Genomic DNA, 25,343 nt, shown 5'->3' with positions numbered 1-25,343 from the left:
GATTAAATGGCTCCATACAAATAAAATTGTTGCCTTTTTGATCAAAGAAATGATTAAATGGCTCCATACAAATAAAATTGTTGCCTTTTTGATAAAAGAAATGATTAAATAGCTCCATACAAATATAATTGTTGCTTTTTTGATAAAAGAAATGATTAAATGGCTCCATACAAATATAATTGTTGCCTTTTTGATCAAAGAAATGATGAAATGGCTCCATACAAATACAATTGGTTTATTCATGATTCAATTTTGATGGGCTGTTTTTGATGTGGGCTTTCTTGATGATGAAGTTGTCATATCTGAATACTAATGGTACATTATTCGTTCTGTGTGAGACTGTGAACACATTGGAGAACATTCTTATGGAAGGGAAGAACAAAGTGTTCTTTGGATAACTTTCTCTTTCTGGCTGATCATTTTGGCCACTGTAGAAAAGTTCTTCTCACTGTATCCTGCCACTGGTGAAGTATATTATCTGATATCTTCTGTACTGAATACAGGATCTGAAATCCTATATGCTGTCAGGTACATAGATATGGGGACTGATCTTGGTACATTAATATGATCACTTGAACAATGATGAACATAACAGTATATTTGTAGGTTTTCTGTCAATTCTTTAATCTTCAAGATGCCTTTATCCCTCATGATGAACTCTACATCCACAAAAAAGGGTTAACTAATTATTCATATCAACATCGTGAATAAACTTTATGAAGTGAGTTGACGAGTTTAATTGAAGCAGAAAGTCCTTAATGGTTTAGGTTAGGCCATAAGCAAGGAACGGTCGTCATCCACATATCAAAGCCAATCTATGTTTTGTCCCTTGATGGTGTATAGCAAATGGCTTCTATAATATTCCATGTCTATATTTGCCAACACAGGGGAGAGGGGAATTACCCATGGTCATGTCGCAATGTCGTGTCTAATGTACGTCCTCAAACACAAAAGATGACATCATCGACACACACAATATCATGAAGTTTAATTATGTGTTGACTGGGGATGCCTTCCATGTTGTATTTCCCCAAGATGTTTGTGAGCGAGGGTGACAACACCACATCATCCACCGGGATGTTGGTGAACAGCGATTTCACACCAGAACTCGCTCATCTATCTGGATCTTTTACATTTTGGGGGATTTCCTCTTCCTAAGTAAATCCTTCGCTGTTCTGTACGAATGAAACTGAAATGGTATTCACAAAAGGATACAGTCATGTCAGTAGCCAATTGCAGATCTTATCTGAAGCAGAAGCTATAGAGGTTATAATTGGCCTTAGGGGATTATTTGGTTGGTTGGATCTTGATTAAGTCGTACATGTATGGTGTTCAATGGCTTCTGGGGTGAAAATGAGACAATTGGGCAAAAGACTTGGAGACTAGGATCTCACAACGTAAGTCTGGTGTGAGGATACGGCCCAACAGAGCAACGGCTTACTTCAACATGAAGCTGTCTTTGATCACCATATCGACTGGGAAGGAGCTAAGACCAAAGTTAAATCAAATTGTTTCAGTGAAAGAAATGTCACTGAATCATGTTTGATCTCGGGCACATAAGATCATAATGTAGATGTCTTCTTGGTCGTCTTAAATGTGACAAACTGTTAACTGAAATGATTATTTAGTATCCACCAGAACGACCCTGTCCACACACCATGTGAGGAGACGAAGGTCAGACACGTTAGGTCAGGTAGTGAACGCCCATCTTCACACCGTTGGAATCATACGGCCCGGCTTCACTGCTGCCTATGTGCCTTTCTTAAAGGACCTTAACACCTGTCTCTCCCCCCACTCTGTCTGGGGACGTCATCAGAGAAAGTACTCGCTGTTTTTATTTTCTCTTTCCACTAATGATTGTTGCATATATCTCCTCACGGTGAAGTGATGGTTCGGCACACACACACACACACACACACACACACACACACACACACACACACACATACACACACACACACACACGAATATGGTGCACATGAACGCCCCTAATAGGGAAATGACTATTCGATCACTGAGTAATGGAATACACTTCCTCTCACACCCATGAGCAGCGGGGTCTCCACTGGTCAAACCCCATCAGGCTCACATGACATGTATCAAGGCTTTATCATAGATGACCAGTTAAAATGTTCCCCTGAAATAGTCTACGTACAGACAGCGCAATAATCTTTTTTTTTCAAGGTCAACTATAGAATAAATCTTATGTGTTTCAATTACCCCCTCCATGGTATGGCAAGCTAATTAGATGAAAATAAACTTGAGAAAATGGTTAAGAAAGCTGGGATATTGTGTGCAAACACTGAAACATTACATATGACGCATCAGGCAAGTGCAATGAAGCAAATGATCATGCAAGATGCAATCCATCCTCCTCTGCACCAATACTATATATATATATATACAGAAGAAGGAGTCACGCGGGGAGTGATCATCCTCCTCGAAGGCTCAGAGTGGGGTGCCTAAATGTGTGTGGATGTAACCAAGATGTGAAAAAAGGAGAGATAGGTAGTATGTTTGAGGAAAGGAACCTGGATGTTTTGGCTCTGAGTGAAACGAAGCTCAAGGGTAAAGGGGAAGAGTGGTTTGGAAATGTCTGGGGAGTGAAGTCAGGGGTTAGTGAGAGGACAAGAGCAAGGGAAGGAGTAGCAATACTCCTGAAACAGGAGTTGTGGGAGTATGTGATAGAATGTAAGAAAGTAAATTCTCGATTAATATGGGTAAAATTGAAAGTTGATGGAGAGAGGTGGGTGATTATTGGTGCATATGCACCTGGGCATGAGAAGAAAGATCATGAGAGGCAAGTGTTTTGGGAGCAGCTGAATGAGTGTGTTAGCGGTTTTGATGCACGAGACCGGGTTATAGTGATGGGTGATTTGAATGCAAAGGTGAGTAATGTGGCAGTTGAGGGAATAATTGGTATGCATGGGGTGTTCAGTGTTGTAAATGGAAATGGTGAAGAGCTTGTAGATTTATGTGCTGAAAAAGGACTGATGATTGGGAATACCTGGTTTAAAAAGCGAGATATACATAAGTATACTTATGTAAGTAGGAGAGATGGCCAGAGAGCGTTATTGGATTACGTGTTAATTGACAGGCGTGCGAAAGAGAGACTTTTGGATGTTAATGTGCTGAGAGGTGCAACTGGAGGGATGTCTGATCATTATCTTGTGGAGGCTAAGGTGAAGATTAGTATGGGTTTTCAGAAAAGAGGAGTGAATGTTGGGGTGAAGAAGGTGGTGAGAGTAAGTGAGCTTGGGAAGGAGACCTGTGTGGGGAAGTACCAGGAGAGACTGTGTACAGAATGGAAAAAGGTGAGAACAATGGAAGTAAGGGGAGTGGGGGAGGAATGGGATGTATTTAGGGAATCAGTGATGGATTGCGCAAAAGATGCTTGTGGCATGAGAAGAGTGGGAGGTGGGCTGTTTAGAAAGGGTAGTGAGTGGTGGGATGAAAAAGTAAGAGTATTAGTGAAAGAGAAGAGAGAGGCATTTGGACGATTTTTGCAGGGAAAAAATGCAATTGAGTGGGAGAAGTATAAAAGAAAGAGACAGGAGGTCAAGAGAAAGGTGCAAGAGGTGAAAAAAAGGGCAAATGAGAGTTGGGGTGAGAGACTATCAGTAAATTTTAGGGAGAATAAAAAGATGTTCTGGAAGGAGGTAAATAAAGTGCGTAAGACAAGGGAGCAAATGGGAACTTCAGTGAAGGGCGTAAATGGGGAGGTGATAACAAGTAGTGGTGATGTGAGAAGGAGATGGAATGAGTATTTTGAAGGTTTGTTGAATGTGTCTGATGACAGAGTGGCAGATATAGGGTGTTTTGGTCGAGGTGGTGTGCAAAGTGAGAGGGTTAGGGAAAATGATTTGGTAAACAGAGAAGAGGTAGTAAAAGCTTTGCGGAAGATGAAAGCCGGCAAGGCAGCAGGATTGGATGGTATTGCAGTGGAATTTATTAAAAAAGGGGGTGACTGTATTGTTGATTGGTTGGTAAGGTTATTTAATGTATGTATGACTCATGGTGAGGTGCCTGAGGATTGGCGGAATGCGTGCATAGTGCCATTGTACAAAGGCAAAGGGGATAAGAGTGAGTGCTCAAATTACAGAGGTATAAGTTTGTTGAGTATTCCTGGTAAATTATATGGGAGGGTATTGATTGAGAGGGTGAAGGCATGTACAGAGCATCAGATTGGGGAAGAGCAGTGCGGTTTCAGAAGTGGTAGAGGATGTGTGGATCAGGTGTTTGCTTTGAAGAATGTATGTGAGAAATACTTAGAAAAGCAAATGGATTTGTATGTAGCATTTATGGATCTGGAGAAGGCATATGATAGGGTTGATAGAGATGCTCTGTGGAAGGTATTAAGAATATATGGTGTGGGAGGCAAGTTGTTAGAAGCAGTGAAAAGTTTTTATCGAGGATGTAAGGCATGTGTACGTGTAGGAAGAGAGGAAAGTGATTGGTTCTCAGTGAATGTAGGTTTGCGGCAGGGGTGTGTGATGTCTCCATGGTTGTTTAATTTGTTTATGGATGGGGTTGTTAGGGAGGTAAATGCAAGAGTCCTGGAAAGAGGGGCAAGTATGAAGTCTGTTGGGGATGAGAGAGCTTGGGAAGTGAGTCAGTTGTTGTTCGCTGATGATACAGCGTTGGTGGCTGATTCATGTGAGAAACTGCAGAAGCTGGTGACTGAGTTTGGTAAAGTGTGTGGAAGAAGAAAGTTAAGAGTAAATGTGAATAAGAGCAAGGTTATTAGGTACAGTAGGGTTGAGGGTCAAGTCAATTGGGAGGTGAGTTTGAATGGAGAAAAACTGGAGGAAGTGAAGTGTTTTAGATATCTGGGAGTGGATCTGTCAGCGGATGGAACCATGGAAGCGGAAGTGGATCATAGGGTGGGGGAGGGGGCGAAAATTTTGGGAGCCTTGAAAAATGTGTGGAAGTCGAGAACATTATCTCGGAAAGCAAAAATGGGTATGTTTGAAGGAATAGTGGTTCCAACAATGCTGTATGGTTGCGAGGCGTGGGCTATGGATAGAGTTGTGCGCAGGAGGATGGATGTGCTGGAAATGAGATGTTTGAGGACAATGTGTGGTGTGAGGTGGTTTGATCGAGTAAGTAACGTAAGGGTAAGAGAGATGTGTGGAAATAAAAAGAGCGTGGTTGAGAGAGCAGAAGAGGGTGTTTTGAAATGGTTTGGGCACATGGAGAGAATGAGTGAGGAAAGATTGACCAAGAGGATATATGTGTCGGAGGTGGAGGGAACGAGGAGAAGAGGGAGACCAAATTGGAGGTGGAAAGATGGAGTGAAAAAGATTTTGTGTGATCGGGGCCTGAACATGCAGGAGGGTGAAAGGAGGGCAAGGAATAGAGTGAATTGGAGCGATGTGGTATACAGGGGTTGACGTGCTGTCAGTGGATTGAATCAAGGCATGTGAAGCGTCTGGGGTAAACCATGGAAAGCTGTGTAGGTATGTATATTTGCGTGTGTGGATGTGTGTATGTACATGTGTATGGGGGGGGGGGGGGGTTGGGCCATTTCTTTCGTCTGTTTCCTTGCGCTACCTCGCAAACGCGGGAGACAGCGACAAAGTATAAAAAAAAAAAAAAAAAAATATATATATATATATATATATACATATATATATATATATATATATATATATATATATATATATATATATATATATATATATATATATATATATATATATGTGTGTGTGTGTGTGTGTGTGTGTGTGTGTGTGTGTGTGTACGTTTAGCAGAAAGACTGTCTCTCCCTATACGACGCACACATAAATTCAGGTGTGGGTCACCACAGGAGGGACCAGGACCAGTGTGGGTCACCACAGGAGGGACCAGGACCAGTGTGGGTCACCACAGGAGGGACCAGGACCAGTGTGGGTCACCACAGGAGAGACCAGGACTAGTGTGGGTCACCACAGGAGGGACCAGGACCAGTGTGGGTCACCACAGAAGAGACCTGGTACTAGTGTGGGTCACCACAGGAGAGACCTGGTACTAGTGTCGGTCACTACAGGAGAGACCAGGACTAGTGTGGGTCACCACAGGAGAGACCAGGACTAGTGTGGGTCACCACAGGAGGGACCAGGACTAGTGTGGGTCACCACAGGAGAGACCAGGACTAGTGTGGGTCACCACAGGAGAGACCAGGACTAGTGTGGGTCACCACAGGAGAGACCAGGACTAGTGTGGGTCACCACAGGAGAGACCAGGACTAGTGTGGGTCACCACAGGAGGGACCAGGACTAGTGTGGGTCACCACAGGAGAGACCAGGACTAGTGTGGGTCACCACAGGAGAGACCAGGACTAGTGTGGGTCACCACACGAGAGACCTGGTACTAGTGTGGGTCACCACAGGAGGGACCAGGACTAGTGTGGGTCACCACAGGAGAGACCAGGACTAGTGTGGGTCACCACAGGAGAGACCAGGACTAGTGTGGGTCACCACAGGAGGGACCAGGACTAGTGTGGGTCACCACAGGAGAGACCAGGACTAGTGTGGGTCACCACACGAGAGACCTGGTACTAGTGTGGGTCACTACACGAGAGACCAGGACTAGTGTGGGTCACCACAGGAGGGACCAGGACTAGTGTGGGTCACCACAGGAGAGACCAGGACTAGTGTGGGTCACCACAGGAGGGACCAGGACTAGTGTGGGTCACCACAGGAGAGACCAGGACCAGTGTGGGTCACCACAGGAGAGACCAGGACTAGTGTGGGTCACCACAGGAGAGACCAGGACTAGTGTGGGTCACCACAGGAGGGACCAGGACTAGTGTGGGTCACCACAGGAGAGACCAGGACTAGTGTGGGTCACCACAGGAGAGACCAGGACTAGTGTGGGTCACCACAGGAGAGACCAGGACTAGTGTGGGTCACCACAGGAGGGACCAGGACTAGTGTGGGGTCACCACAGGAGAGACCAGGACTAGTGTGGGTCACCACAGGAGGGACCAGGACTAGTGTGGGTCACCACAGGAGAGACCAGGACTAGTGTGGGTCACCACAGGAGGGACCAGGACTAGTGTGGGTCACCACAGGAGAGACCAGGACTAGTGTGGGTCACCACAGGAGAGACCAGGACTAGTGTGGGTCACCACAGGAGGGACCAGGACTAGTGTGGGTCACCACAGGAGAGACCAGGACTAGTGTGGGTCACCACAGGAGAGACCAGGACTAGTGTGGGTCACCACAGGAGGGACCAGGACTAGTGTGGGTCACCACAGGAGGGACCAGGACTAGTGTGGGTCACCACAGGAGAGACCTGGACTAGTGTGGGTCACCACAGGAGGGACCAGGTACTAGTGTGGAGGCCTGGGACCCCTGTGGTCTCTGTCCCACGTTAACAGAACAGGTGTTCATGGATCACATGTTATGGGAGAGGAGGAGGAGGAAGAGGTGGAACGGGAGAAAAGGGATAGTCTTAAAATGGGAGACTCTCTCTCTCTCTCTCTCTCTCTCTCTCTCTCTCTCTCTCTCTCTCTCTCTCTCTCTCTCCCCTACCACCACAGCCTGGCTGACCACAGTTACGTCGACCACAACCTCCGCCTCACCACGGAGGTATCATGTGCCTCTCTGGTCGTGACTGACAACAACACAACACAACACTACACAACACTACACAACTCAACACTACACTACACAGCATAACACAAACACAAGACAACACAACACAACACAACACTACACTACACAACTCAACACTACACTACACTACACAACACAACACAACACAACACTACACAACTCAACACTACACTACACAGCACAGCATAACACAAACACAAGACAACAGAACTCAACACAACACAACACAACTCAACACTACACTACACTACACAGCACAACACAACACTACACAACACTACTGTACACAGCACAACAGAACACAACAGAACACAACACTACACAACACAACAGAACACAACAATTGAACAGAACACAACACAACACAACACAACTCAACCCAACACACTGCCGGGGAAGGAAGGGTCACAGCCCCCCCCCCCCCCCCCCCCCCCGAGGTTCTGGCCTCTTAAGTCATTCCAGACGAATGTGTTAAGAAGGTCGAGGAGGGAGCAGTGTGTGAGGAAAAGGTCGAGGAGGGAGCAGTGTGTGAGGAGGAAAATGAAAGTTTCGGAGGAGGATAGAAAACTTACCCCACCCCCTCCTCTCTTTTTTCCCCCTTCTTCTTGAAAGGATGGTGAGGTCGTAGGGCGTCAGAGAAGACCATGACGATGGGTAAAAGAAAGAGTTCCAAAGTTGAGGGGCGTGAGGAAAGAAATAGATAGCGCAACGGCCCACCCTCGAACTAGTTACCAAAGGGACCACATTGGCAATGCCATGGTGCGGTGAGATGCACCCCTGTACCTCCTCGTGTGGTCTAGATAGTGGACACACAAGCACCCAGTTATGTGGAGCAGAAATTAAACTCATATATTCACCAGAAGCCAAAGACCTCACCCAACCACCACCATTAAGACGTGGGGACATCTGGGTCAAGTCTTAATATCAGATTGGAAGACTTGATAAGCCGGATGGGTTTGAGACTTCGATATCCTGTGAGGGAAAAAATGTTTTTGGGGGGTTGGGAAGATCCTACATACCGTCGTCCCGGATGCGGAAGCACACTTCCGTGCCCGGATCTTGTGTGTATTACCGGACGAATAGATCCTTTTGTATATTCCGAGGAAAATTTTTCCTCTCCTTTTTTTTCTTTTTCAATGGAGAAGAATCTTTGGCCTTTGAACACACGACTTTCGGTTGCCGGGAGGGAAAGTCTCGTCCATCGTGGAATGCAAAAAAGATTCCACGATGGATCAGATGATATCAAGTTATGTTGTTAATTAAACGGTGTAATTAGACAGACATGTTACTGGATGTAGGCAGGTTGTGTGGGAAGGTTTTCAATTCCAAGAGAAATGGAAATAAACTGAGTATTTCATCTTTGTTTTGAGGCATGAGACTTAAACTAGGTGAGGTCTGCCTCCCCCACTGAAGATATCATAGCCAGATCAGAACTCATAGAGGCAGTAGTGAAGATCCGTGACACAGGTCATAGAAGAGAGAATGGAATGTTCATCCTACGAGGGTAGGCATGTCATGTCATGTCACGTGTGGCTGTGACAGTGGACATGACCCAGAGATTGGACACCAAGATGTGGGCAGCGCCCGCCTAAGATCACACTATACTGGAGGAGTAACACTGCTATGAGCCGGGGGCATCCGTTCCAAAGGCGAATCACACAGACGAGTGTGGCGAAGTGTTCAATGTTATCACAACAATGTATCATCCAGGTCGACAACTCCCAACACATACCGTTAACCCAGAAACAAACAAACAAACAAAAACTAGAAATGCCAAAAATGAAAAATCCCACAATTATTTAATAATGACATGAATAATGATAATGATAATATTGATAATAGTAATGATAATTACGGAGAACCTATTGGATGACAGTGACGTAATCATATCCCCATAGTGACCGCGGGCACACCCCAGCCTTACATCAAACACCAGACCAGCGCACGGCAGCACAGCCAACGCTAGAACATCCTCAGCGAACATAGTACTGCGTCATAGCAAAGTCCGTACACGACCTGAGCGAGCACACACACACACACACACACACACGCACACACAGACAGACAGACAGACACACACACACACAGACACACACGCACACAGACACACACAGACACACACGCACACAGACACACACACACACGCACACACACACACACACACAAAAACACAGACACACACACACACATATATATATATATATATATATATATATATATATATATATATATATATATATATATATATATATATATATATATAATACGTAGATGATGGCCAGTATAATAAGGGGGGGACGCAGTAAGTGGAGTAAGATGGGGTAGATAACACAGTGGGCCAAGACTCGTGATGATACATACTAGAACAAAAACATTAACTGGAGGAAGTCATGACCAAACTTAGCTGGTTTGTAGAGCAAGCTAAGACGGCAGCAAGTACAGCTAAGGATAGCTTTGCCTATCAGCTGGGGAAGCTAAGACGGCTGAAGGCACAGCTGTGGTGTATTTTCACTGTTAGCTGAGAAAGCTAAGATGGCAGCAAGTACAGCTAAGGATCGTTTTGCCTATTAGCTGGGGGAAGCTAAGACGGCTGAGGCACAGCTAAGGTGTATTCTCACTGTCAGCTGACGAAGCTAAGGCAGCAGGAGGTACAGCTAATGATGGTCTTGCCTGTTAGCTGACGAAGCTAAGACAGCAGGAGGTAAAGCTAAGGATGGATGGTTCTGAACCTGGAAGCCATTAGACTAAGCACTGCCAGCTAAACCAGCAGTGGTTTACGTAAACCATCAGTGGTTTGCGTATACCATCAGTGGTTTACGTAAACCATCAGTTGTTTGCGTATACCATCAGTGGTTTACGTATACCATCAGTGGTTTACGTAAACCATCAGTGGTTTACGTAAACCATCAGTGGTTTGTGTATACCATCAGTTTACGTAAACCATCAGTGGTTTGCGTATACCATCAGTTTACGTAAACCATCAGTGGTTTACGTAAATAATTAAACCAGATAAAACCTTGATAACACTTCCTCCCCTCAGACTCGAGGACCATGTAACCCTTGAACACGACGGTACGACCCGAGCACCACGGTACGACCCTTGAGCACCACGGTACAACCCTTGAACACGACGGTACGACCCTTGAGCATGACGGTACGACCCTTGAGCACGACGGTACGACCCTTGAGCACCACGGTACAACCCTTGAACACGACGGCACGACCCTTGAACACGACGGCACGACCCTTGAACACGACGGTACGACCCTTCACGTACCCAGCAACAGTAACACTGCTCCGCTGTACAGACAGCATCCGTAGCAATTGTTTCGAGACGCATCAAGGAACAGTAACACTTGCCCTAACATCGTCTCGCTAGGGCGTCTTGCTCCTGCAGGAAACAGTGTAGTGAGGGTACAGGGACAGGTAACACAGCCCAGCAGGTCTACAAGATAGCCCCGCCCTTGCAGGAGACCACCTTCTGCCTCGTCTGCTGCAGTAGGATCCTGCCTTGCCCTCCCTTCTCCTCCTACTGTAGGAGGATCCTGAAGGCGGAGGACCTACGACCCTCCTACCTCCCCCCACCATCTCCACCCCCCCCCCTCCTCCTTCCTGAAGGGCCTTCATAACACGAGGTAATTCAATCAGGAGGAAGTCTGCCAATATCAGGAGGTGCTGACGCTGTCAGGAGCCGCTGGCGGCGGCTGACAGCGCTTACAGCGAGCGCGTCGCGTCCCAGCGAGCCGTTCCGACCGTCGTACGACGCCGTAAACGCTCGGGGCGCAGCGCCTCCCGTCGTATATATATATATATGAGGGCCGGGTACGTCAAGCCAGGCTACATTGACGAGGGGTCCTTCACTCCGAGGTAAACGCGGGGCCACACATCAGGGGCGCCCCGCCAGCAGCAGGGACGACATGTCGTACGAGACATACCATCTTGGCTGTACGTGCCTCGCCAGAGCACAGCCACACACACACACACCACACACGCCACCACACACACACACACACACCACACACGCCACCACACACACACACACACACCACACACGTCACCCTCACCCACCTCACCCTGCCTCCTCCTGCAGCGATCCACGCCCTTCACATGACACTTTGCCCTTGTTAGGCAAGGGTATCCAGCAAGGCTGGCACCCGGGTCACAGTGTGGTGCCCGGGTCACAGTGTGGTGCCCGGGTCACAGTGTGGTGCACGGATCACAATGTGTTACCAGGGGGTCACAGTCTGGTACCAGGGGTCACAGTCTGGTACCTGGGTCACGATGTGCGCTACCTGGGTCACAGTGTGGACATCCGGGTCAAAGTGTGGCACCTGGGTCACAATGTGGGACACCCGGGTCACACTCTGGCATCTGGGTCACTGTCTGGTAGGTAGGTAGGTAGGTAGGTAGGTAGGTGGAAAGATATTTCTCGCGGTAACAGAGCTAGAGTTAATAACTGAGACAGCGTTACTCCAGTCAATACAATGATCGTAGTTTTTAACGTGATTAAACAAGGCATTTGAGTCTTGTCCCGTTCTTATACTATATTTTTGTTGCTTAAGTCTGACAGAAAGATCCTTACCAGTCTGACCAACATAAAACTTATCACAATTTCTACATGGCACTTTACAGATGCATCCAGGAGAATTTTCTGGTGAATTCCTGATTAAGATATTCTTTATAGTATCATTGTTGCTGAAGGCAACATTTACATTAAAGGATTTAAGCAACATGGGAAGTAACGTAAAATTATTAATGAAAGGGAGAACTAAAAGATTCTTGGTGTCAATGGGAGGTTTGGGCTCAACTCTGTAAAATGATTTCTTTGCTAACTTAAGGGATTTATCAATGAAAGATCTAGGGTACTTTAACTTAGATCCAATAGAATATATCTTCTCAAACTCATCATCAATAAACTCTGGACTGCAAATACGTAATGCCCTAAGGAACATAGATTGAAATGATGATAATTTAACTCTGTCATGTTGAGATAAGTAGTAATGGACATATGAGCAGACATGGGTGGGTTTTCTGTATATGCTAAACTTGTTTCCTTGCTTATGGATCATACAATCTAAAAAAAAAAAGGGGGGTTACATTGTTTCGATGGTCAGGGAGCCAAGGAGGCTTTAGCAGGAGGTGGGCGTGGCCAGGCGCCCGAGGAGGCTTCAGCAGGAGGTAGGCGTGGCAAGGCGCCTGAGGAGGCTTCAGCAGGAGGTGGGCGTGGCCAGGCGCCTGCTTCCCCATCATCATGATCATCATCATCATTATCATCATCATCACTTTGGAGAGAGTGATCAACTGTTGGAGGGAGGGAGAGAGAGAGAGAGAGAGAGAGAGAGAGAGAGAGAGAGAGAGAGAGAGAGAGAGAGAGAGAGACCCCCCTCCTTACCCCCCCTCCTACCCCCCTCGGCTGCTCTGGTGGGGATTTTGATGTACGTGGGACCCGCCTACTCCACTCCCCCCTTCTGAGGAGGTAAGGGAACGGGTTAAGGTCATCACACACACACACACACACACACACACACACACACACACACACACACACACACACACACAACCTCCATCAATATTCTTCTTCTCAGACTTCTTTTTTACACGATGTCTGGGATGGGATGGGATGGGATGGGATGGAGCAGGTGGGATGCCTGGGATGAGATGGGATGGGGCAGGTCCCCCCCTCCTGGTTCAGGCCGGTGGTTGGGATGCTGACATGGGGGTCATGACCTCCGCTGTCAACTGGCTGACGACTACCTGGTCACCACCAGCTGACGACCACCTGGTCACCGTGACCAGCTGACGACCACCTGGTCACCACCAGCTGACGACCACCTGGTCACCGTGACCAGCTGACGACCACCTGGTCACCGTGACCAGCTGACGACCACCTGGTCACCACCAGCTGACGACTACCTGGTCACCGTGACCAGCTGACGACCACCTGGTCACAACCAGCTGACGACCACCTGCCCCTCCACCAGCTGATGACCACCTGCCCCTCCACCAGCTGATGACCACCTGGTCTCCACCAGCTGACGACCACCTGGTCACCGTGACCAGCTGACAACCACCTGGTCTCCACCAGCTGATGACCACCTGGTCTCCACCAGCTGATGACCACCTGCCCCTCCACCAGCTGAGAACCACCTACCCCTCCACCAGCTGGGTGACTCAGGACCCACAACATGGGGGGGGGGGCCCTAGTGTTTACATTCATCAGCTGATGAACCCGCTCACACGTCGGGGGAAGCCAAAACAAACGTTCAACTCTCTCTCTCTCTCTCTCTCTCTCTCTCTCTCTCTCTCTCTCTCTCTCTCTCTCTCTCTCTCTCCTCCAGGAACACTGGCCCGCCTCGTTCCTCCTCCTCCTCGTTTCTTCCGTACTCAAGCCAAACTTGGGCTACAAGTGTTTTCAATAACGGTTGTTATAAGAATAACAAGAATTCTGACAATTCGTACAAGAATTTCATATTCTCCAAATGCGTCGCATTTTTCCGGCTCAAAAACGTTTGCCTCAATCTTATTATTTACCTTCAAACATTTTTTTTTCTTTTTTTTGGGGGGTCCGTGTGCGAAAATCTTTTTCATACACTTCTAATTAAATTTCAAAGTCCCTTTGACTCGTGGACGTGGTAACGAAGACGTATAATTAAATGAGTGATTCGTTATGATTACGAACCGGAATTAATAAACCATAGGGTAAACCATGGAACGTTTTCTGTGGGGGGCCTGGATGTGGAAAGGGAGCTGTGGTTTCGGTGCATTATTACACATGGCAGCTAGAGCGAATGTGGCCTTTGTTGTCTGTTTTCCTGGCGCTACTTCGCTAACGTGAGACACTAATATTACTACTACTACTACTACCAATAATAATAATAATAATAATAATGGTAATAATAATAATAATAATGATACTACTACTACTACTACTACTACCACTATTACTACTACTACTACTACTATTATTACTACTACTACTCCTCTATTACTACTACTACTACTACTGTAGGTGTTGTTTCTCCTGCAGTAGCTGGGGAGGATATGGCGCAACAGTTTCATTTGTCACATTTTAAATCGCTCTCCCACCAGGCTTTGTAATCCTGTTATTTACACTTTCCGGTGTTTAAAAATACAGTAAGTGAAATCTTTTCGGAAATCCTGCACCACCCTTCCGTGGGTGCACTGGCTGTACGGATCTGGACTGCCGGAAAGCATTTGACGCTGCGCCACGCCCAAAGAGACTAGGAAGGAAGCTGGGGTCCTCAAGGCAGAACGTGCGATAGAAAACGTCGACGGGGGGAGAGAGAGAGAGAGAGAGAGAGAGAGAGAGAAAACGATCAGCTTCGTGGAAGTGAACGAATGACGTAGGCCGAAGCAGGCTGGCTTCTCACAATGGTTTGCTGTCACCACTGGCGTAGTGCAGGTGTCTAACCTGGAACCCCTGTTGTTCTTGGTCTAACGTAAGTCACTGACTCAATGGAAGGTTTGGACTTCTGACGTCATGTGTTTCCAGATGTGCTGCCAAGGTGGTGAGGGATGTGCAGAGCCAAGATTGATGTGTGCTGATGTCTTCCGGCAAATTCACTGTACTCCCCAGTGCTCATCCCGTGAGCGGTTGCGCCAAGAGGACTGCATCACCATGAAAGAAGGACGAGTAAGGGGTGACCTGATCATACCCTATGAAGTTCTCTACCAATCTCATGAGTTCAGCAGTGCTGCAGTTCTTCGAAAGATGCCAGAACAGCACAACCAGAGAACACGTAAACAAGCAACACACACTTGATAAATGAACACATCAGAGAAGTGCCTTCCACAGTCACGGTGGACGAATTACATGGACCTAATTAACGAAATTACCACTATGGACCGCATTCTGAAGTTAAAAACTTATATGATACTAGAGAAACTTCAAGAGATGGGGGTGTAAAAAAAAACCTTCCCTTCCCTTCCCGCACAGTCGAGAAGGGTAACTGCTGAGGAAGAAGGGGTTTAACCGAAGGCGTGAGTAACCGGTTAGCTTCAATGAAGACAAAGGAGAGGCGAGGAGGCGTGTGTCCCGCCTGCAGGAGGAGGAGGAGGAGCAGGAGGAGGAGGTTGCTGACACACCACCAGGCCCGTGAGCCATGCCACATCAGCTGATCCACTTGTATATACTACCAGGCATCAGCTGGATGGACCGCCACCCGAACCAACATGGCTTCCTTTTTTCTTCTTCTTCTTCTTCCTCCCCCTTCTTCCCCTTCCCCTTCCCCCCCCTGATCGACAGACGGACGGGGGGATACAATGTCTGCTGTGCCCGCGGACCTGGTCGTACGTCCAGGAGGAGTGGGGGGGGGGGGGGAGTACATGAGCAAGGTGGGTGTAGAGGTGGGGGGGGGGAAACGACTGGTACGGGGGGGGGAAGGGGGGGAAACTACTGGTACTGGCGAGGGGGGAGGGGAGTGTGTGGGGGAGGGAGGAGTGGGGAGGTGGGGGGAGGGGGGGAGGGGGGGAGGGAAGGCCTCTGAGGTCGTAAATCATAAATGGCTTTGCTCACTGTGGGGGATTGTGGACGTACCACTCTGCTTCTCACATCCCGTTACACATGTGTTCCCGGTCCTGCTGTGTCTGTGTGTGTGTGTGTTGCCAGCAAGATGGAGTATTGGCCAAGACACCATCACCCTCCCTCTATCTGCCTCCCCCCTCCCCCCCCTCCCCATCTCACAAGTTCACTTTACGGTCGCGTAAAACCCGAATTGTTCACCGTAAAATCTCGTCAGATTTTCCATATTGGCAATTTTCTTATCTCTCTCACCCCCTCCCCCCTCCCTACAATGGTGAGAGACACTATCTCTCTCCCCTCCGCCTCCCTACAATGGTGAGAGACACTATCTCTCTCCCCTCCCCCCTCCCTACAATGGTGAGAGACACTATCTCTCTCCCCCTCCCCCTCCCTACAATGGTGAGCCACACTATCTCTCACCCCCTCCCCCTCCCTACAATGGTGAGAGACACTATCTCTCCCCCCTCCTTACAGTGGTGAGCCACACTATCTCTCTCCCCTCCCCCCTCCCTACAATGGTGAGCCACACTATCTCTCTCCCCTCCTTCCCCTCCCTACAATGGTGAGCCACACTATCTCTCTCCCCCTTCCCCTCCCTACAATGGTGAGCCACACTATCTCTCTCCCCTCCCCCTCCCTACAATGGTGAGCCACACTATCTCTCTCCCCTCCCCCTCCCTACAATGGTGAGCCACACTATCTCTCTCCCCTCCCCCTCCCTACAATGGTGAGACACACTATCTCTCTCACCCCCTCCCCCTCCCTACAATGGTGAGCCACACTATCTCTCTCCCCTCCTCCCTCCCTACAATGGTGAGACACACTATCTCTCTCCCCTCCTCCCCTCCCTACAATGGTGAGACACACTATCTCTCTCCCCTCCTCCCCTCCCTACAATGGTGAGCCACACTATCTCTCTCCCCTCCCCCCTCCCTACAATGGTGAGCCACACTATCTCTCTCCCCTCCCCCCCTCTCTACAATGGTGAGACACACTATCTCTCTCCCCTCCCCCTCCCTACAATGGTGAGCCACACTATCTCTCTCCCCTCCCCCCTCCCTACAATGGTGAGCCACACTATCTCTCTCCCCTCCCCCTCCCTACAATGGTGAGCCACACTATCTCTCTCCCCTCCCCCCTCCCTACAATGGTGAGCCACACTATCTCTCTCCCCTCCCCCCTCCCTACAATGGTGAGACACACTATCTCTCTCCCCTCCCCCCTCCCTACAATGGTGAGCCACACTATCTCTCTCCCCTCCCCCTCCCTACAATGGTGAGCCACACTATCTCTCTCCCCTCCCCCTCCCTACAATGGTGAGCCACACTATCTCTCTCCCCTCCCCCCTCCCTACAATGGTGAGCCACACTATCTCTCTCCCCTCCCCCCCTCCCTACAATGGTGAGCCACACTATCTCTCTCCCCTCCCCCCTCCCTACAATGGTGAGCCACACTATCTCTCTCCCCTCCCCCCTCCCTACAATGGTGAGCCACACTATCTCTCTCCCCTCCCCCCTCCCTACAATGGTGAGCCACACTATCTCTCTCCCCTCCCCCTCCCTACAATGGTGAGCCACACTATCTCTCTCCCCTCCCCCCTCCCTACAATGGTGAGCCACACTATCTCTCTCCCCTCCCCCTCCCTACAATGGTGAGCCACACTATCTCTCTCCCCTCCCCCCTCCCTACAATGGTGAGCCACACTATCTCTCTCCCCTCCCCCCTCCCTACAATGGTGAGCCACACTATCTCTCTCCCCTCCCCCCTCCCTACAATGGTGAGCCACACTATCTCTCTCCCCTCCCCCCTCCCTACAATGGTGAGCCACACTATCTCTCTCCCCTCCCCCCTCCCTACAATGGTGAGCCACACTATCTCTCTCCCCTCCCCCCTCCCTACAATGGTGAGCCACACTATCTCTCTCCCCTCCCCCCCTCCCTACAATGGTGAGCCACACTATCTCTCTCCCCTCCCCCCTCCCTACAATGGTGAGCCACACTATCTCTCTCCCCTCCCCCTCCCTACAATGGTGAGCCACACTATCTCTCTCCCCTCCCCCCTCCCTACAATGGTGAGCCACACTATCTCTCTCCCCTCCCCCTCCCTACAATGGTGAGCCACACTATCTCTCTCCCCTCCCCCCTCCCTACAATGGTGAGCCACACTATCTCTCTCCCCTCCCCCCTCCCTACAATGGTGAGCCACACTATCTCTCTCCCCTCCCCCCTCCCTACAATGGTGAGCCACACTATCTCTCTCCCCTCCCCCTCCCTACAATGGTGAGCCACACTATCTCTTCCCTCCCCTCCCCCTTCTCCCTCCCCCCCTACAATGGTGAGCCACACTATCTCTCTCCCCTCCCCCTCCCTACAATGGTGAGCCACACTATCTCTCTCCCCTCCCCCCTCCCTACAATGGTGAGCCACACTATCTCTCTCCCCTCCCCCCTCCCTACAATGGGAGCCACACTATCTCTCTCCCCTCCCCCCTCCCTACAATGGTGAGCCACACTATCTCTCTCCCCTCCCCCTCCCTACAATGGTGAGCCACACTATCTCTCTCTCCCTCCCCCTCCCTACAATGGTGAGCCACACTATCTCTCTCCCCTCCCCCCTCCTACAATGGTGAGCCACACTATCTCTCTCCCCTCCCCCCCCTACAATGGTGAGACACTATCTCTCTCTCCCCCCTTCCCCTCCCTACAATGGTGACCACACTATCTCTCTCCCCTCCCCCTCCCTACAATGGTGAGCCACACTATCTCTCTCCCCTCCCACATCCCTCCTCCCTTACCTACAATGGTGAGAGACACTATCTCTCTCTCCCCCCTTCCCCTCCCTACAATGGTGAGCCACACTATCTCTCTCCCCTCCCCCCTCCCTACAATGGTGAGCCACACTATCTCTCTCCCCTCCCCCTCCCTACAATGGTGAGCCACACTATCTCTCTCCCCTCCCCCCCTCCCTACATGGTGAGCCACACTATCTCTCTCCCCTCCCCCCTCCCTACAGATGGTGAGCCACACTATCTCTCACTCACTCCCCCCTACCCTACAATGGTGAGCCACACTATCTCTCTCCCTCCCCCTCCCTACAATGGTGAGCCACACTATCTCTCTCCCCTCCCCTCCCCCTCCTACAATGGTGAGCCACACTATCTCTCTCCCCTCCCCCCCTCCCTACAATGGTGAGCCACACTATCTCTCTCCCCTCTCCCCCCCTAACCAGTGGTAAACCAGACACCGTAGTAATGACGCTAGTGTTATCTTAGGTGTTACATAACACGAGTGATGTTATCTTGGCCACTTCGTAACATGGGAGGTGTTATATTAACTGGTGAATAACACGAGTGGTGTTATCTTGGCTGGTGAATATCACGAGTGGTGTTATCTTGGCTGGTGAATAACACGAGTGGTGTTATCTTGGCTGGCGGCTAACCCGAATGGTGTTATCTATGGTGCTAAATAACAACGTGTTACCTTATCTGCTGTATAACCCTGGTGACCTTATCTTGGTGTTATTTTTAGGCACTGTATTATCTCCACAGTGTTATCACTCAGTGTTATCTTGGTGTTATCTATAGGTACTGCATAACATGCTATCAGTGTTATCTTGGTGTTATCTATAGGTACTGCATAACTTCAGTGTTATCACTCAGTGTTATCTTGGTGTTATCTATAGGCACTGCATAACCTCAGTGTTATCTTGGTGTTATCTATAGGTACTGCATAACTTAAGTGTTATCACTGTGTTATCTTGGTGTTATCTATAGGTACTGCATAATCTCAGTGTTATCAGTGTTACCTTGGTGTTATCTATAGGTTCTGCATAACCTCAGTGTTATCACTCAAGTGTTATCTTGGTGTTATCTATAGGTACTGCATAACCTCAGTGTTATCACTCAAGTGTTATCTTGGTGTTATCTATAGGTACTGCATAACCTCACTGTTATCACTCAAGTGTTATCTTGGTGTTATCTATAGGTACTGCATAACCTGTGTTATCACTCAGTTATCTTGGTGTTATCTATAGGTACTGCATAACCTGTGTTATCACTCAGTTATCTTGGTGTTATCTATAGGTACTGCATAACCTCAGTGTTATCACTCAAGTGTTATCTTGGTGTTATCTATAGGTACTGCATAATCTCAGTGTTATCAGTGTTATCTTGGTGTTATCTATAGGTACTGCATAACATCAGTGTTATAACTCAAGTGTTATCTTGGTGTTAGGCGTGGACGTTTCACAAAGCTGGGTTATCTTGACGGTATGTTTACAATAAACACTGTGGAAGCGGTTCAGTGGTGAACATGGCATGTAACTCTTCCTGTTGAAGGTTGCAATCACACACACAAGTCCACATCAAGGCCAGACCTTGATTGGAATACAGAGAGAATTATGACACGGAAATAGAAAAGACAAGGCAAAGTATTTATGAATTCTTATAGGACGTGAAAGACCTGCCATTTGCAATGTGTCATGTCGTACTGACTGGAGAAAGACATGAGGAAGGTAGAGTGTTCCAAAGCTTCGACGTGTAGGGGGAAGAAGTAGGTATCAAAACGGCCCACTCTTGAGTTGCTGATGGCCACACAGTCATCATGTGACGCAGCAGCTTGCCGAGTGTTGCGTGGTCTTGCTGGCGGTGGGGGGCCGTGTTAATGTGGTCGTATAACACTGTGTTACATGGCCGTGTTAATGTGGTCGTGTAACACGGTGTTACATGGCCGTGTTAATGTGGTCGTGTAACACGGTGTTACATGGCCGTGTTGATGTGGTCGTGTAACACGGTGTTACATGGCCGTGTTAATGTGGTCGTGTAATACGGTGATACATGTCTGTGTTAATGTGGTCGTGTAAGACGGTGTCACATGGCCGTGTTAATGTGGTCGTGTAACACTGTGTTACATGGCCGTGTTAATGATGTGGTCATGTAACACTGTGTTACATGGCCGTGTTAATGTGGTCGTGTAACACTGTGTTACATGGTCGTGTTAATGTGGTCGTGTAACACGGTGTTACATGGCCGTGTTAATGATGTGGTCGTGTACCAATGTGTTACATGGCCGTGTTAATGTGGTCGTGTAACACGGTGTTACATGGCCGTGTTAATGATGTGGTCGTGTAACAATGTGTTACATGGCCGTGTTAATGATTAGGTCGTGTAACACGGTGTTACATGGCCGTGTTAATGATGTGGTCGTGTAACAATGTGTTACATGGCCGTGTTAATGATTAGGTCGTGTAACACGGTGTTACATGGCCGCGTAGCACTGTGTTACATGGGTCATCTCCCCATCACCTACCACTCCCCCTTCCCCCCCCCCCCAAGGAACGACCCACCACGACATAAGGTCAACTACCCCCCCTCCCCTCCTCTCCCCCCCTTCCCCTTCATCTGATACCCCTCTACTCGTCAACTATCCCCTCACCACATCTATCCACATCTATCCAGGGGGGGATGGGGGGGGCGACGTCTGTGTACTCCAGGGGTAGGGGGTCTATGTCTCACAGTCCCCCCCTCCTCCTCCCTCCCCCACTTCCCCCATCCTCGACCCTGGGGTCACCACCCCCCCCCCTGGACTCCCTCGTCCCACAACAACGGTGAGGGGACTTAAAGTCCCATTTAGGGAGTTCCTCCTACAAAAGTCTCTCTCCCTCCAAAGTTCTATCTGCTAAATCCAGCTATATCTCGCGCGCCAACCGTCTCTATACCTCTCGTTCATCAGCTAACCTGGGAGGTGGGTGGGGGGCGAGGCGTGGGAGGTGGGTGGGGGGCCGAGGCGTGGGAGGTGGATGGGGGGGCGAGGCGTGGGAGGTGGTGGGTGTGGGGGGCGAGGCGTGGGAGGTGGGTGGGTGGGGGGCGAGGCGTGGGAGGTGGATGGGGGGGCGAGGCGTGGGATGTGGGTGGGTGGGGGGCGAGGCGTGGGAGGTGGGTGGGGGGCCGAGGCGTGGGAGGTGGGTGGGGGGGCGCGAGGCGTGTGAGGTGGGTGGGGGGCGAGGCGTTGGAGATGGATGGTGGGGGCGAGGCGTGGGAGGTGGGTAGTGGGGGGCGAGGCGTTGGAGATGGGTGGTGGGGGGCGAGGCGTGGGAGGTGGGTGGTGGGGCGCGAGGCGTGTGAGGTGGGTGGGGGGGCGAGGCGTTGGAGATGGGTGGTGGGGGGCGAGGCGTGTGAGGTGGGTGGGGGGGCGCGAGGCGTGGGAGGTGGGAGGTGGGTGGGGGAGCGAGGCGTGGGAGGTGTGGGACCAGAGAGCCACACACACACACACACACACACACACACAGTGGTCTACCATCCCACCTCACACTGCAATACCGTGTCAGTCACCCACCCTCACCACCCGCCTCATTCCTCACAATTATCCCGGCTCGCTAATCCTCTTCCGTCTCCTCCCCACGCCCGTGTAACCTGGCACGGCTCACCTTACACCTCTCTCCCCCACACCCCACACACACACACACACACACTCACTCACATACAAGAGAGCCTTGTTGTCTATTGCATCTATCGATACTACACCTCACATTCTTTCATTCTCTATCACCACGGCTCATCTGTGCCACACACACAAGTGTCGGTCAGCCTCTGTGCCACACACACACAAGTGTCGGTCAGCCTCTATGCCACACACACAAGTGTCGGTCAGCCTCTGTGCCACACACAAGTGTCGGTCAGCCTCTGTGCCACACACACAAGTGTCGGTCAGCCTCTGTGCCACACACAAGTGTCGGTCAGCCTCTGTGCCACACACACACACGTGTCGGTCAGCCTCTGTGCCACACACACAAGTGTCGGTCAGCCTCTGTGCCACACACACAAGTGTCGGTCAGCCTCTGTGCCACACACACAAGTGTCGGTCAGCCTCTGTGCCACACACACACAAGTGTCGGTCAAGCTCTGTGCCACACACACACAAGTGTCGGTCAGCCTCTGTGCCACACTTACAAGTGTCGGTCAGCCTCTGTGCCACACACACAAGTGTCGGTCAGCCTCTGAGCCACACACACAAGTGTCGGTCAGCCTCTGTGCCACACACACAAGTGTCGGTCAGCCTCTGTGCCACACACACAAGTGTCGGTCAGCCTCTGTGCCACACACACAAGTGTCGGTCAGCCTCTGTGCCACACACACACAAGTGTCGGTCAGCCTCTGTGCCACACACACAAGTGTCGGTCAAGCTCTGTGCCACACACACACAAGTGTCGGTCAGCCTCTGTGCCACACACACAAGTGTCGGTCAGCCTCTGTGCCACACTTACAAGTGTCGGTCAGCCTCTGTGCCACACACACCATCTCCCTCTCGTCAAGTCATGCAAAGGCGTCATGGGGGGGTGGACGCTGTCCACTGGGGGCCCCCTGAAGTAGACGGCCCCCCCCCCCCCTTCCTCCCTCAGTGTTGGAAGACATGACGCTTCTGGATCCATCAAATAGACGCATGTCTATTTGGGTTATCTCTACAGTTCTGTTCGCTACGTCGTTGGGTCGTGTGGAATCCACTGCTTTCACGATTAGCCAATCCGGTGTCACACTACCAATCCTTATCCTACCACGTATCCTACACTGGATTAGGTTTATCCACCTAATCCTTTCAATCACTAATCGATTATCGGAAACAACTCACGACCATCGTCCAATCACCCGGCACACAATCACCGATCCATGTTCCCCTCCAATCACCTGTCCAATCCATACACACCACCATCCAATCACATGTCCAATCCATACACACCACCATCCACTCACCTGACCAATCCATACATACCACCATCCAGTCACCTGACCAATCCATACACACCACCATCCACTCACCTGACCAATCCATACACACCACCATCCAGTCACCTGACCAATCCATACACACCACCATCCACTCACCTGACCAATCCATACACACCACCATCCAGTCACCTGACCAATCCATACACACCCCCTCCAGTCACCTGTCCAATCCATACATACCCCTCCAATCACCTGACCAATCCCATACACACCCCTCCAATCACCTCACCATCCCATACACACCCCCTTCCAATCACCTGACCAATCCATACACACCCCTCCAATCACCTCACCATCCCATACACACCATCCAATCACCTGACCAATCCCATACACACCATCCAATCACCTGACCAATCCATACAAACCCCCTACAATCATTTCACCATCCCATACACACCATTTCCTTTCCCACTGACCACTTCGCAAAGCCACCAACCCCCCCTCACCTTTCCTTCACCCCTCCCTCCCTCCCTTCACCTCCTCACCTTCACACACCTCCAAACCTCCTCTCCCAATCCTCCAGCGCTTCGAACACGTACGTGGGAGTCCCCCCTCAGCCCCAATTATCTTTTAAAACTCCCAGAGAACTCCCAGCGCTCGTCTCTTGAGCGATATCTCTTATCTCCAGCCCCCCAGAGCTTCACTTTTCATCCATGGGTCTTCCTCACACTGGGAGAATTTGCTTCTAAAACACTTTATCTCTCGCACTTAAACTTTCTCACAAAACTTTATTGATTATCTCTCGCACTTAAACTTTCTCACAAAACTTTATTGATTATCCTTTATTTTCCCCCCTCGCGATCACAAGTCTTCCTGCATCTTTTGCCTTAAGGAATAATGAAATTATTGAGATATTTTTTCTTTCAGTTAATGAAATTAATATATTTTTTCTTTCAGTTAATGAAATTATTGATATATTTTTTCTTTCAGTTAATGAAATTATTGATATATGTTTTTTCTTTCAGTTAATGAAATTAATATATTTTTTCTTTCAGTTAATGAAATTATTGATATATATTTTTTTTTCAGTTAATGATAACAAGTAGTGGTGATGTGAGAAGGAGATGGAGTGAGTAATTTGAAGGTTTGTTGAATGTGTTTGATGATAGAGTGGCAGATATAGGGTGTTTTGGTCGAGGTGGTGTGCAAAGTGAGAGGGTTAGGGAAAATGATTTGGTAAACAGAGAAGAGGTAGTAAAAGCTTTGCGGAAGATGAAAGCCGGCAAGGCAGCAGGTTTGGATGGTATTGCAGTGGAATTTATTAAAAAAGGGGGTGACTGTATTGTTGACTGGTTGGTAAGGTTATTTAATGTATGTATGACTCATGGTGAGGTGCCTGAGGATTGGCGGAATGCGTGCATAGTGCCATTGTACAAAGGCAAAGGGGATAAGAGTGAGTGCTCAAATTACAGAGGTAT

Source organism: Panulirus ornatus, chromosome 67 (genome assembly GCF_036320965.1).
Source record: "Panulirus ornatus isolate Po-2019 chromosome 67, ASM3632096v1, whole genome shotgun sequence".
Classification (NCBI taxonomy): domain Eukaryota; kingdom Metazoa; phylum Arthropoda; class Malacostraca; order Decapoda; family Palinuridae; genus Panulirus; species Panulirus ornatus.
Note: the sequence above shows the minus strand (reverse complement) of the source record.